The sequence below is a fragment of the Panthera uncia genome (assembly GCF_023721935.1).
Source record: "Panthera uncia isolate 11264 chromosome C1 unlocalized genomic scaffold, Puncia_PCG_1.0 HiC_scaffold_3, whole genome shotgun sequence".
In the NCBI taxonomy this organism is placed as follows: Eukaryota; Metazoa; Chordata; class Mammalia; order Carnivora; family Felidae; genus Panthera; species Panthera uncia.
In genome coordinates, this window is record NW_026057584.1 from 58023621 (window position 1) to 58039166 (window position 15546).

Genomic DNA, 15546 nt, shown 5'->3' on the forward strand with positions numbered 1-15546 from the left:
AAAGACTGGATGTGAACTTGAGACTGGCTGGGGAGATTCAGGGTGAGTGGGTCTTGTCACTGCAGGATCCAGAAGTGTGAACTGAGCCCTGGGTGTGCTTCTCCGTGGTGGTGCCCTCCGGAGAGGAGCCTGGGGACCTCCTGGGCTCAGCACCATGGCCCAAAGCTGGCCCTTCCTGGGGAGTCCTGAGGGCAGCCACAGCGGGGCCCTGTCCAGATGACTGGAGAGCCCCCCGGGGCTGTGCTGTGAGCAGTCTGCCTCTTCTCAGCTGCTGCCCCAACCCCGCGACTCTGGGGCTCCAGACTCCCCGTCTCTCCCTTACCCCTGATCCTTGCCAGATCACAAGTGCCAGGAGTCCAGACATTATTCTTCTCTGCCTTTCTTCCAAGCTTATCTCCTCTTTACCTGTGTCCTAGGGATGCCTCAAGCAAGCTGGGGGACCCCTTTGGAGTGACAAAGTCTCCTTTAGAAGCAGGGTTACCCCAGTGTGAAGCAAGCAATGAGACGATCTTATCACATGCCTCTGACCACTTAGAGAGGCAGGCAGAGACGGTGCAGTGAGGAAGTATAATGTCACATGCGACATTTACAGGAAACTGGCTAGAAGATTGCAGGGGAACTTGAGAACTTGTCGTTTTCGGCGGATTAAAACAACACAGGTTAGTGCTTTTTTTCCCCCCCCTGAAAAATCTTCCATAGCCACTCTAAACTACCTAACTTGTTCTCTTTCCTTAAACTGTCTTTCTGTAATGCGAAGAAATTGCTCTGGCTTTGAATGTGAGAGCCAGGGCATAGCTGAAAGCCACACTTTGTTAGAGGAACAAACATCGAGCCATTACTGTGAAAATGAAATTCTCAGAGTCTCTTGCTTCCCTCTTTACCTTTAAAAAACAACCTTCAGATGTTCATGCAATAACTTATTTCATGGAATTCAGCTATAAGCCTCTCCTCACGTTTACCTATTAGCATAAAGCTGAAACAGGACAAATCAGCTTGTGTTTGCGGGCACTCGTGGGGTGTTCAAAGGGCGGTGGAAAATACTGAAATATTATGTGTGGAAACATGCTGCGAGTCTGAATGCAAAAATGTTGTTTTTATGTACTTTTCATCTGGTAAAATGAATCTTTTGGCTTGTATTTCCTGTTACAATGCATTTCTCATATTTTTATACATCTTAGTTCCCTTTTGTATTTTTTCTGCCCTCTTCTTTTCTTCCTTCCCTTTTTTTTCTTCCTTTCTTTCTTCTATTAACTTTAAGCAAGGGTAGAGAAGAGGGGGTCGGGGACAGCCTGAATGTGAGGTGAGGAAGTCCCCTGCCTGCGCGCGCATGGCCTCAGGCTCCCACCGCGCGGTGCCCGAAGAAGCCATGCGCTGGGGACCATCACTAGAGCTGTGTGTCTTCACAAGCCATGCTACTTGTACGAAGGAGGACTTGAAGAGTCTAGAGCCGAGCCAGAGGGACAGTTAAAGCACTGGAAATTAGAGCCTAGAAACAGCTCAATGGTCCAAGGTTATTCATCCTCTGGCCGGTGTGGGACAGTTTAATGAAGAGCGTCAGGTCAATAAAAGTCTCTTCCGCAAGGGCCTGATACTTTCAGACCTGTACGAAAAAGGAGAGTGTCTCGAATCTGAGTTAGAGGGAGGAAGTTACTGCATTCTTGGATTGTTATCAAGCACTAGAACAGGTTGGCCAGAGAGGGTGCTGAGTCTTTTTCTGGATGTTTTTGAAAACCTACTAGATTTCTTCCGTGGCTGCGTTAACGTGTTGATAGAGGTGGGGAGAGTAATGAAGAGAGGTTGAGTTGGGAGCTTCTTGGTTCCTCTTGTCGTTCTAGCCCACGGTGTTCTCCAGAGTGTCTGCACTGAAAAAACAACAAAGGGGTGAGGGGTTAGAGGACTCACGTGTTGTTTACATCCCAGTAGTGCAAAATAACCAGAACAGTGATGAAAGAGAAAAATCATTGTTGATTATGTCCTCAGACAGCCACATTTTTTTCATTTTTTACTACCATGTTGTGCAAGAAAATGGAGGGGAGGCTCACAGAATAGGGCTGGATTCCAAGTTGGAGATCTCGGCCCCAGTGGCTTCAGAACCCCTGCACTCGCTCGGAGAGGCAGCCCACCTTTCCATCGGGGTTGGGGGTGGAGGGGAGGTTGGACGCCATTGGTGTTTGGAGCCCTGTGCACAAATCAGTGCCTGAAGGAGACGTACACACACCAGAGGGGAACTGCACACACACCAGGAAGGTCTCTTGCACACGGCACTAGGAGTGCCCCTGAGATCAAAAAGAGGCTCACGACTTCGTGGTGGCTGGACATCCCTAGAAGGAGCTCTTCTTTCAGTTTTGCTTTGCTTTTTCAGTTGGTCATAGAGCTTTGTTGCTCAGGGACTTTTGCATTCTGCTAATCTGCCGCACATAGTAGAAAAGGACTTTTTTTTTGTTAGAATATTTTCCAGATGGACCTAATGTCTCTTTTATTAATGCATCCTTCCAAAAGCTGTTTCCATTTATTCTGGGGGTGTCTGTTCTCTCCCTAGCCAATTTCTCACCCCCCTTCTCCAGCTTTCCACCTTTGGGGTGTTCCTTTGTGCTGTAAATGCAAGAAAAGGTTTATGATGTTATGATGTAGTGCCTCTGAGCCCCAAACCTGGAAGTGGTTCTGGAAAAAAAGGACATGGAACAGCACAGGGTGGTAGATCATGTCAGATGGTGGAGAGCACCTGGACTATTATTCTAGCTTGTCATTTTTAGACAGGAATTACTGCCAAGTTGAACACTGAGTTCAGTTTGAAGGTCAAAAGCAGGAAGAGATAAATAGTCACCTTTTATCTGGAGAGAAAATTGTGAATTTTATGAGGAAGGAGGACTGTATAGGCATGTTACTGAATTCTCTAAATAAGAAGAAGGGGACTGACTTTGCAAATTCCTCTTCTCCTAGACCCTGACATATAGGCAGGCTTCTTCTCCCCAGGATGCCGGGTAGTAGTAGAGTAACACTTCAGAGCCAGCCTCCACGGATAATGGGGTTGCCTGGGTTCCAGAAGGAAAGCTGGTGAGATATACAAAACATTCATGCTGGAAGGGAAAAGAAAAGAAAAAATAAAACTTTGATGAGTGCAGCTTTCACAGTTGAATTCATCATTGGTCATCTTTTTGAGTTGTCACCACCAAGTCTGGAGGCCCAGCCCCCCGGGCTTCTCAGAGAGATGTTTCTGGATGTGGGTAAAGTATCACAGTTTTGTCATCACCATTATGCTGGGAAATATTGGGAGCCACAGGTGGTGGGTTTTTTTAATTGTGTTAAAACAGACATCACCTAAAATTTTCCATCTTAATCATTAAGTGTGTAGATGGAAATTCTGTAAACCGTTAAACCGTTAACCGTTAAACCGTTAAACCGTTAAACAACTTCCCATTTCCTTCTCCCCCAGCCCCTGGCAACCACCATTCTCCTTGGTGTTTCTGAGTTTGGCTACTCCGAGGACCTTGTAGAAGTGGAATCATACAGAATTTGTCTTCTTGTGACTGCTTTATTTCACTTAGCGTAATGCCCTCCAGGTTCACCCGTGTTGTAGCATGTGTCAGAACCCCCGCCCTTTTTTGAGACTGAGTAATACTCTATGATGTGTATACACCACATTTTCTTTACCCATTCATCTGTGGAGGACATTTGTGTTGCTGCCGCCTTTGGCCTTTGTTGATCACGCTGCCGTGAACCGGGTATACAAACATCTCTTTAAGACCCTGCTTTCAATTTGTTTGTATACATACCCAGAAGTGGTATTGAAGGATCATCTGGTAATTCTGTCTTAAATTTTTTGATGAACTGCTATGCAGTTTTCCATAGCGGCTATACCATTTTACCGTCCCCCTGACAGTGCACGGGGGTTCCAATTTCTCCACATCCTAGTCAGTACTGGTTGCTGGTTTTTTTCATAGCAGCCATCCTAATGGGTGTACGATGATATCTTGTAGTTTTGATCCACATTTCCGTAACAATTAGCGACATTGAGCATCTTTTTATGTGCTTGTTGACCATTTGTGTATCTTCTTTGGGGAAATGTTTGTTCAGTCCCTTGCCCATTTTTTAAATGGGGTTGTTTGGTTTTTGTTGTTGAGTGATAGGAGTTCTTTACATATTGTAGCCATTAGGGAACTATAAAGTATAAATAGTTCTTTAAAGTATTGTAAGTGCTCTAATGTTCACATCATCTGCTACAAGCCAGTTGCTCTCGTGGTATACACTCTTGAAAAAGACCAGGAGGTTCAATAATGCGATTTTTTTCAACACCATTGATTTTTATCTTGACTCTGGAATGCTTGACAAAATCTCTGTGATTTTCAGCTTATAAGCAGTTCAGTTTTCAAGAGCTGACAAGGATGAAGGCAAGGAAAATAAAGGAAACAGAAGAGATAGCATGGGGTAATGCTTTTTATTCTTTCCATAATTTATACTTTTTGACTACGTAATCTTCAGGAAAAAGCCTTTTCCTCAGTTCTGTTGACTAAAACCAGACTTCATGCAGGAATAAACACACTTCCTGAGAATCATCCAGTAATTATGTCTTCTTATACCACCCTCCCTCTAAACCCACAGGCTTGAAGATACCTCAGATTACAAGATCAGTATCATTTTCCTTCATGAATGCCTCAAACAAAATGTTGTATTTTTCTTCTGGGTCATAAGGACCCAAAGACGACTTGGCCTGTTGTCCCAGAAAAGAAGCAAGGCAGTAAGACTATTCTGGAGCCATGGCCATGCTGTTTGTTTAGATTATAGATTTTCTGGAAGGAAATGGTAGGGAAGTTATGATGGACAGCCTCATGCACTGCTCTGTGGTCTTCTTTGGCTGAAGGTGCTGTCTTCTAAATAAAACATCATTAACACTTATGTGTACTCTGATGTTTCTGAGGAAGGGATTGCCCACATGCTTGGTTGATTTTTCACTGTGCCCTTTCAGTTTCCCATTTTCTTCACCAGTTGGAAAGTTGGTGCTGTTTCCCCCCCCCAAAAAAAAAGCCTCTAAGTGTCCCCTCCCCACCAAAAAGGCATCAGAAAATGACAAGAATGGGTTGCATTTATTTGTTTATGAAAGGACAGAGAAGGCTTTTCCTCAAAAATAATAAACTACCGGGTGGGGCGCCTGGGTGGCTCCATCGGTTAAGCATCGATCGACTCTTGATTTCGGCTCAGGTTGTGATCTTGCAGTTCATGAGTTCGAGCCCAACATCAGGCTCCACACTATCAGTGGGATTCTCTCTCTCTCTCTCTCTCTCTCTCTCTCCCTGCCCCTCCCCTACTCATGCTCTTTCTCATTCTCTCTCTTGCACACTCTCTCTCTTTCTCAAAATAAATAAATAAACTTCAGAAATTAATAATAATAAACTGGGAAAAGATGAGTCCTTGAATGGAACCTTGTATGGTGCACTCCACACAATTTAAGAGGCACCTATTCCTGGCTTACAGGACTCTGCCGGTTCCACTACCAGGTACTTACATATCACTAACACTGTAATTTCTCAATACTAATTAGAAGTGACTTACCAGAGTCTGTTTTGATGCTTTCTGGTAGGAATTAGGCTTCCTTTCTACTTTTGTTTGTGTCTGGATTTTAATAATATGTCATGTTTTAAGCTCTCGCATTGTACTGTTTTGTAATCCTAGTGTGGCTTAAAAACAAAGAGGTTTTTCTTTGCAGTAGGACACATGTTTGCACACACACATGCACAGGTACATACAAATATATATATATTTGCACACATGCACAGGTACATACAAATATATATATATATGTATATATATATATGCACAGGTACATACAAATGTATATATCTATATATATATATATATATATATATATATATATATTATTTTTTTTTTTAACAGGGCAAAAATTCTTTAGGGCATATATTTCCTCAACCAAAAGTCATTAGATGATATCGTGGGACCTACAATTATTTGGAATATGCAGCTAATCTTAGACCAGGAGGTTGTGCATATATTACACCTATAGGTTCATTTGGAGGTTTGCTAATGAACTGCTACTCTTTGGGTAAATCACTGATTTACCCAAAATGGTGATTACATGGTGATTTGGAAGCCACTTCTTTGATTTCCAGGCCAGCTGTAGAAAGATTTGGTCTTTCTTATAGGCTTTAAAGGCCTGTAGAATGATCCAGAGTCCTGAAAACGGGGTGTGGGGTCAGTAGAGGGGCTGCGTTGCACCTCGCCAGCTTGCCATGCAGAAGGCTACACAGGGAGGAAGGGAATTGGAGTTCCAACTCTGCCTTCTAACTGCGGTGTGGCTTCTTAGGAAAGTCCCAGTTCCAGAAGTCATTTAACTAAATGAACATTCTTGATGAACTGCCACGAGGGCTTCGCCTAAAACCTCTTTCAAAGCCAGCAATGTGTGCCTTCACTCTCTCTCTCTCCTTCCTTCTGCCTTTCCTCTTCTTTCTCCTCTCACTCTCCTGCCATTCCCTGCCCCTCACCTCGTGAAAATTCAGGCCAGCACTTACCTGTATGGACAGCTTGCTTCCTTCTCTAGCCCGGTCTCTCAGCTTTTTGTTCCTCGTCCCCAGAGCATTTAATAACCTTCCTGCAAAACAGGGACAAATTGGGGCTGAGGCACACAGTTACTGGACTAACAATGTTGGGAGAGGTTTTATATAGGAATACTAAAGTGGAAAAAAAAATAATGCTGTTACAAGATAAACCCTGACAAATCAGGAAGAGTAGATAGTTTACTTTTTTAAAACTTCTGTTAAAGATTCATACAGAGGGAGCAGTAGGGGAAAAAGAATTGAAAAGGCCAGAGGATAATTTGCTCTGAAAGACAAAAATGTTAGGTTATTCAAAAACTATTTTTTTCTCCTAAGTCAGTGCCAGGAACATCTGGCCTTGGGAAAAGTTTAGGAAAAGAGGCTTTCAGATGCCGTTGTCATTACTTAAAACTTAAAGAGGTAGGTCAGAAATAGAACCCTGGGTTTTTCGAAATAGAAGGGACCTTCAAGAGTTCAATCTTCTTGTTTTCAGATTTGGAAGCTGAAGCCCAGAAAGGTTAGAGGTGATTTATCTTGGTCAAAATAGCTAATTAGTGAGAGTAGTGAGCATAGACCAAGGTTCCTGACTGCAGCATGGGTCCACCCGCTGCAGGGTTGAGAGGCCCCAAGGACGGGGAGTCTGGATGTCGGTGCCCTTCTGGGACACCATCTACAGGGACCACACTCCTGCCAAGTAGGAGTGGACCAAGAGACTGAGGAGTTAATGAACTCCCAAAACTCCAGTTAAGTGACCTTTATGTAATTCCTGGAAAACAGCAGAGCAACATGGATAATGTATAGATAAGCATAATATAAGTATTATAGTACAGATGAGATATATATATATATATATATATATATATATATATATATATATGTAAACAACTAATCCAGCCTACCCAGAGAAAGTTTGTGCCCAGTGAACAGTGAAAATCCTCATAGAGCAAAATCCATAGAGGAAAAATTCCCAGTGGTTGCCCACGATTGACCAGGAGGAGGGATTCTGAGTCATGTGGACATGAATATGGATTGAGAGGGGTTGTCCATTGTGAAGCGTAGATGAAGACCATGGCTTACCGTGGCCCAAACTGAGTAGCCCTCGGGAGGCTTACCTGTCCTTAGCCCTGATTCCAAAATCCGTAAACCGCCTTCTTCACACTGAATTAGTTTCCTGGGTACCATCACCTCAGAAGAGTATATTCTGGAGAGTGGACATAGCCACTGGGAAGAAATGCCATTATTTATAAATTCCAGTGTGCCCGGCAGCCTCCTGTGAATTTGTAATGTGGGTCAGTCATTTTGGGTCTGATCCCTCTAGCTCTCAGATAAAAGAGAGGTTTTAGGGGGCACCTGGGTGGCTCAGTCGGTTAAGCGTCCGACTTAGGCTCAGGTCACGATCTCACAGTTCATGGGTTCGAGCCCCGTGTCGGGCTCTGTGCTGACAGCTCAGAGCCTGGAGCCTGTTTCAGATTCTGTGTCTCCCTCTCTCTCTGATCCTCCCCTGTTCACACGCTGTCTCTGTCTCAAGAATAAATAAACATTAAAAAAAAGAAAAGCGAGGTTTTAGGACTTCTGTGACAAAGTCCCTGTGCTCAAAGTGTGGTGCTCTCCCCCTCCCCTGTAATGCCCCTCTTAAGGGTCTTTCCTGAGCAAACCAGCAGCCTCTTCCCAGTGCCGGTCCTACTTCTTCATTCCTCCTCCTAAAGCCACAAGCATTATAAAAAGAAAATGATATATAATATGTGGGTCCTATCGGACATTGTAAGACCCTTTTTGGATACTGGTTGTTTTATGGGTTTGTTGTTGTTGTTGTTTTCTTTTGGCCTTTTTTGTGAGGAGGGCATTTTCCCTTAATTCGGAAATATTTACTGAATGACTTCCATGTGGATCTTTTGTTCTCGTTGGGAACGTGGGCAATAATAATACATTTAATGAAATAGTATGTTATGTTAGGAAGTAATGAGCACAGTGGGAAGAGAAGTACAGCAGGGCGAGGAGAAGCAGGAATGCCGTGGTGCATGCGGATCAAAGTGTGGTGGTTAGGGGTGGCACTTAGCAGAGGTGAGAGAATTCGCCTTGCAGATACCTGGGGGAAACACAAGGGCCTCGAGGCGGGAGCGCGCCTGGCATATTCCAGGAATCACAGAAGCCAGTGTGATGAGGACAGAGTAAGTGAGGCGGGGAGAAGAGGACGGTGAGATTCTGGAAAGCCTTGTGGCCTTTGTAGGAGGGAGCTTTGGGAGGACTTCAGCAAAGGAGGGCAATGATCTGGCTTTTACCCTCCAGCTACTATATTGAGAATAAACTGTAGGAGAGCAAGAAGAGAAGGTACAGACCAGTTAGGAGGCTGTTGCAATCTTCCCATGAGAGATGATGGTGCCTTGGACCAGGGTGGCAGCATTAGCTGTGGTGAGGAGTAATTAGAGTCTGGTTATTTTGTGTTTTTTCAATTTTTTCACTAAAAGTTTTTTTTAGAGAGTGTACAAGAGGGGGAGGGGATGAGAGAGAGAGAGAGAGAGAGAGAGAGAGAGAGAGAATCTCAAGCAGGCTGCATGCTCAGCACGGAGCCCAACACAGGGCTCAATCCCATGACCCTGGGATCATGACCTGAGCTGAAATCAAAAGTAGGTCGCCCAACCAACTGAGCCACCCAGGTGCCTTGAGTTTGATTATTTTGAAGGTAGAACCAACAAGATTAATTGTTAAATTGAACAATAATAAGCATGAGAGAGGAGTCAAGAAAGACTACAAAGAAGCAAAGGAAGAAAGGAAATGCCACCCGACTGGGGGAGGCTGTGAGTAGAGCAGGTAGGGGTAGGGGAGAGATATATGGAGTTTATTTGGGGATTTGTTGGGTCCGAGTGGTTTGCTAAACAGACATCGCGTGGAGATGTTGAGTAGGCAGTTGGATATACATGTATGAACGTAGGCGTTAGAATCCTAGAAGAATTCATCTTTCTTAATGGTCTTAATGGTTTCATTTTACTCCTGAATACATCTGTAGCTTCTAAAACTCCTATTAAAAATGCAGAATGGGGGGCACCTGGGTGGCTCAGTCTGACTTTAGCTCAGGTCATGATCTCACAGCTCGTGGGTTCAAGCCCCGCCTCGGGCTCTGTGCTGACAGCTCAGCCTGCTTCGGATTCTGTGTCTCCATCTCTCTCTGCCCAACCACTACCACCCCCCCCCCCGCCCCCGCTCACACTCTGTCTGTCAAAAATAAACATTAAAGGGGGCCTGGGTGGCGCAGTCGGTTAAGCGTCCGGCTTCAGCCAGGTCACGATCTAGCGGTCCGTGAGTTCGAGCCCCGCGTCAGGCTCTGGGCTGATGGCTCGGAGCCTGGAGCCTGTTTCCGATTCTGTGTCTCCCTCTCTCTCTGCCCCTCCCCCGTTCATGCTCTGTCTCTCTCTGTCCCCAAAATAAATAAAAAACGTTGAAAAAAAAAATTAAAAAAAAAATAAACATTAAAAACAATTTTTTAATTAAAAAAAAAACACAGAATGAGACTCTGCAGAAGGACTTATTCAGTGACTGATTTCTGGGACTGAAATCAGACAATGTTCACTTGGGTAAACAAGAGTGGAAGGGTCAGTTTTGTTTCAGGCCTTGCATTTCGCTGCGTAAGCCCCAGTGATTTCATAATTACTTTAAGAAAAAAAAGTTAGCAAAGTGGGCAAAAGCAAGGTTTATTTTTTCAGATGCTCAATATCTAAACAAATCAAGCTTTTCTTTGCATATATGTCAAGACAATTAGAGAAAATATCATGGTTTTCATCTTTTTACATTTACGTAAATATCTTGATAAATGAAATTGCATTTATTGTCATTGAGACAGATGTTAGATCGTTATGTAAGTATTAATGAATTAACCTATGCTAGCTATTTTCCTGGGGGAAAAGAAGGTATGTTATCTTCATTCAATAGGAGGAATTCTGAGTTCTTATGAGTTGGCTGTAAGTCTGCACAGAACTTCCATTTTAATCTCTAAATTCACTTTTTGTCTGCTTTTTAGTCAGCTTGAGTGAACAAAAAGGATCTATTTTTAATTTACGTTTTGTTTTTTTTTTAACGTTTATTTATTTTTGAGACAGAGAGAGACAGAGCATGAACGGGGGAGGGGCAGAGAGAAAGGGAGACACAGAATCGGAAGCAGGCTCCAGGCTCTGAGCCATCAGCCCAGAGCCCGACGCGGGGCTCGAACTCACGGACCGCGAGATCGTGACCTGAGCTGAAGTCAGATGCCCAACCGACTGAGCCACCCAGGCGCCCCAAGGATCTATTTTTAAAGTACCTAGATTGGTACACTGGCATTTCCTACCCCAAATACACGCTAAATGTTTTTATTCTTGATCTTGTGCTCGGTTTATAAGAAGAGCATCTATCAAATATGTCTTCATCTTATTAGACTTTTGACCAGCCTATGAGGGAGGCACTGTATGAAGTGGACATTGCCTCAGAGAGGTGAAGTGAGCAGACCACAGCCCACAGAGCCAGAATGCAGACCCAAACCTGTCTGTATCTAAAGCCTTCCCTAATCCACTTTCCAGAAGCATGGAGCAAAGTAGAACAAACCAGAGCGTTTTAGTAAAATAATGTAGACCAAGAGACAATGCAGAATGACCTCTTAGGTGTATCCAAATACACCTAAAACACTGGGGCTCCAATTAGGAATTTCAGGTAGCTGTTAAACTAATCCTTGCAATGAGAGGATACATGGAAAAAAAAAAAAAAAAAGAAGTCTCTTTTTTTTTTTGCCCTATACTCCATACAGTGGTGGGACTTCTTGGGTGGTATGACACCTGTGGACAGAGAACATGCCCCTCCATCAAACCTGCGGGGAAACACCCAACTTGCACAGAAGTCTTTTGGTGCCAGCTTGACACAGCTGTCCCAGGCTGTTCCTAGCAGGTGCCTGAGAGCTGGGATACTACAGCCAGCGAGCCTTGAGGAGACCTGAGTGGGGGACTCCAAGAGACTCCAAGACCTCAGCTCAAGGCTCAGAAAGCAGGGTTGGGCTCTGTCCCCACAGTAGAAGCCACATGGAGTGCTGAAAGGTGACAGAGTCAACTCCCACACTAGTAACCCTCCACGGGAACCCGGGGGGAGGAACAGTTCCCACCCACCTCAGCAGTTGATACTCTTTGCAGTGGTACAGCCATGCTGGTTATTAAAATATTGACAAGCTTCAGTACCAGTTGATGAATCATCACTGATCTCAGAAACTTGAGTGCACCCTTCAACCCCTAAGACCTGTCTCATAATTCAGTAGTTAAGCATTAGTGCCTAGTACAGCATGGGGTGCCCAGGACTGTGAGACATCCTTCTGATTGGTTAGTGACTGTGCCTTATTGGCTGTTACATATTTTGAATATAACTCCTGTCCCACCCCACCCCCCCAAAATGGAACAATGAAGGCATTTCTGTGAGCAGGTGATGCCAAATTTCATTTGGGGTCCAAGAGGGTAAAATTTAAATGTATAATTGGGCTCCACGTTCACTGATTCTCTGATATGGGCATGTTGATAGCATCCTTCACTATCTAGAAGGAAAAACCCCCACAGTAGTTATGAATGGAAAGGTAATAACAAGCAGAGGTCAAGCAAGTGGCCCTGGAAACATAATTTTGATTCATGTTTTCAGAGGCCTCCAAGTTTAAGAAGATTGAATTTTGCAGGAATACAATATCTCCCTCTACTTGCTTTCTACTCGAGTCCTACGTAGCATTAGAAAAATGGTTATTACCTCAAAGCATGGCTTATTTGTTCCCATAGATCAGTTGGTGACCACCTGCCCAGGGGAGGTGAAGGGTTCATTATAAGCCAAGCTCCACTAATCCTGATTTATTAGTGCCAAACACTTGCCTTTTGCAGCTGTGGGAACAGTTTTTAAAGTCGATTTATTTCTGAGCTGGACTAACAGTACCGCATGGTTTAAAAACAAACAAAAATGGAATCTTTTGCAAACACAGTAAATGCCCACACATAGTGGATTCCAGGGGTATGTGAGGAATCCTTGTGCCTATCCACAAAGCATCAGACTGATTTTTAGATGGTGAGAGATACGCTGCATCCTTTAACACAGGAGTTCTTAACCTAAAGTCTGTGAGTTGGCGGTGGGGGGAATAAAACGTCTTTATTTTCACCAACCTCTAACTGAAATTTTGCATTTCCTTCAATTGTGAATGTACCCACAAACCGCAATAGTGTTAGCAGCACTTGTGGTATCATCACCGATAGAAGTCATAGATATTTTGTCATTAGGTGGTAGGCAGCTGCTGCTTCTTTTTTTTAATGTTTATTTTTGAGAGGAAGAGAGAGCGTGTGCCCATGCAGGCAGGGGAGGGACAGAGAGAGGGATACAGAGGATCTGAAGCAGGCTCCACACTGATAGCAGAGAGCCCGATGCAGGGCTTGAACCCACAAACCATGAGACCATGACTTGAGCCGAAGTCAGACGCTTAACCAACTGAGCCACTCAGGTGACCCTATGGTAGGCAGCTTCTAAGATGGCCCTCAATGTTTCCTACCTCCTGGAATTAAATATACTTGTGTTTAAATCCTTCCCTTTAAATGTGGGCTAGTTTTAGTGATTCATGTGAATGAGATGCAGCAGAGAGGATAAGATGTCCTTCTGAGATTTAGTTATAAAAAGACTATGGTGTCCATGATGGGGGCTTTCTGTCACTCTCTTGCTCACTCTGAGGGAAGCCAACTACCATGTTTTAAGCTACCTTGAAGAGAGACCCACATGGCAAGGACCTGAAGGAGGCCTTTGACCAATAGCCAACAAGTAAGTTCCTCTTCCTCTTGCCAACACATAAATAAGCATAGAAGCAGATTCTCCCCAGTTGAACCTTCAGATGAGGACACAGCCCCAGTTGCCACCTTGATTGCAGTCCTGTGATAGACCTTGAGCCAAAGACACTCAGCTAACCTGTATTCAGATTCCTGACTCACAGAAGCTTTGGTATAATATATTTGTTTGTTTAAGCTACTGAGTTCTGGGGTAATTTGTTGCATAAGAATAGATAACTTATGCTATGACTAGTAAATAGTCGTAGAGATGTAATACTCAGTATGGTGAATATAGACAATATTCTCTTATACTTATCAAACTTGCTAAGAGACTATTAATTATTCCAGCTACTAAAAAGAAAGGATAATTGTATAATGTGACAGAAGTGCTAATTATTACTGCAATGGCAGTTATGTTACAATATGTAAATTAACATATTGTACACCTTAAATTTATATAATGTTATATGTCAAATATGATTCAATTAAAAAGTAGGAGTAGCTTTTATATAGTACAATTTCAGATATCTCCAAATATCATTTGCCCTCATTATTGCTTCAAAATCATAGTCATTATTAGACTGGCCACTAGATTGTACTGTTTAGTGCATTAATAAACAAGCACATATTTTGATTTATAATACATTTGTTTTAGCCATATTGATGCCATGCATCCCCACCACAGAAATCTACCAGTTCTTTTTTTTTAATTTATTTATCTTGAAAGAGAGAGTGTAAGCACGAGCAGGGGAGGGACAGAGAGAGGGAGAAAGAGAAAATCCATCCCAAGCAGGCTCCACGCTGTGAGTGTGGAGCCCAACACAGGGCTGAAACCCACGAACCATGAGATCGTGACCTGAGCTGAAATAAGAGATGCTTAAACAACTGAGCCACCCAGGTGCCCCCGAAATCTACCAGTTCTTATCTCTTAAAGTCATCAGGCTTTTCAAGTTCATAACTGAAAATTGACCAGTTAACAAGAAATATAAGCTCCTAATTGAAAATTGACCAGTTAGGGGCGCCTGGGTGGCTCAGTCGGTTGGGCATCCGACTTCGGCTCAGGTCATGATCTCGTGGTCCGTGAGTTCCAGCCCCACGTGGGGCCCTGTGCTGACAGCTCAGGGCCTGGAGCCTGTTTCAGATTCTTTGTCTCCCTCTCTCTCTGACCTTCCCCCGTTCATGCTCTGTCTCCCTCTGTCTCAAAAATGAATAAACGTTAAAAAAAAAAAAAAGAATTGTTTAAAAAAAAAAAAAAAGAAAATTGACCAGTTAATAAGAAATATAACGCCTCATGCTAGGTGTTATAGTTGTTTCTGCCTTGTGGGGTTTGTAGTTAAAACCCCAAATCACAAACTTATCAGCTCTGTAACCTCTGGAAAATTTAAGTGAAGATAATAATGTCTTTATAGGCAGAGGTGATATCTAAATATCAAACAGCTGATAGGCACAAGTGCTAACCAGTCAGAATATACACCAGCCTAAGAAACATCCAGTGAACAGCATCAGTCTGCTCATAGGAGAGTGAGGGTTCGATGAGTTCAGGTGTGCAGCCGCCATGTTTCAGGCCCATCCGATGAGCAGCCTTGACTGGGATGCTGTTCTCCCCACCCCGCCCAGTAGACTACTTTCAAGCACAGGCATAGCTCATGTGTCAGCTCCTCTGTGATGTCTTCCATGTCCATTGCTCTGCCCCCTCCCGCGGCACCTTGTGTAGCCCGTCACCGCCCAGTCACATGCATTAGCATTTGCTCACATGCCTTCCTGCCCACTTCCCCCGCAGAATAAATCCCTCATTTCTTACCTTGGTTCTTTCCCCCCTGCTGCTCCAGTACCTGGCGTCGTGCCTGGCCACAGTACATTCTTAGTAAATGTTGGCTCGATGAGAGAATGGTAGATCAATGCTGAATATTTTAATGGTTCCAGGAGAAAAAAATATCTGTTCTAGATGTAAGCAGGGATCTTAAGAATAGAGTAACACTCACATGTGAGTTTTTGCCTTTGTCTGTAAAACAGCTTATTCTCACTTGGTGTCATGAAGATAAAACAATTTAGAACAATAACAGTTTCGTTTTCAAATATATTCTCATACTATTTTTCCTTCTATTTTTTCACTCTCATAACAATGGTTTGTTGCTTCCATAGGTTATCAGCCCATTCTAAAGAAATGGCTTATGGGTCAAGACCACGGGTCCAGACAACTAGATTCT

At 43.6% G+C, this 15546-nt stretch overlaps 1 protein-coding gene and 1 long non-coding RNA gene across 6 annotated transcripts in view; one reads left to right on the plus strand and one right to left on the minus strand.

The window, feature by feature from the left end:
* Positions 1-15546, plus strand: part of WIPF1 (WAS/WASL interacting protein family member 1) — a 131050-nt gene that overhangs the window by 43542 nt on the left and 71962 nt on the right. For 4 of the 5 annotated variants that reach the window (XM_049616010.1, XM_049616012.1, XM_049616009.1 and 1 more), the window contains exon 1: positions 439-659. The exons of the other annotated variant lie outside the window; for it this stretch is intronic. The gene's annotated coding sequence lies outside the window, so the exon portion shown is untranslated. Of the gene's footprint in view, positions 1-438; positions 660-15546 lie in introns of those variants that run through there. 5 annotated transcript variants of the gene reach the window in all.
* LOC125911833 (uncharacterized) lies at positions 1073-7102 on the minus strand. The gene is made up of 2 exons (XR_007454474.1): positions 6522-7102; positions 1073-1862 (listed from the first exon to the last, which is right to left on the minus strand). It is a non-coding gene; the product is annotated as an uncharacterized LOC125911833 (long non-coding RNA).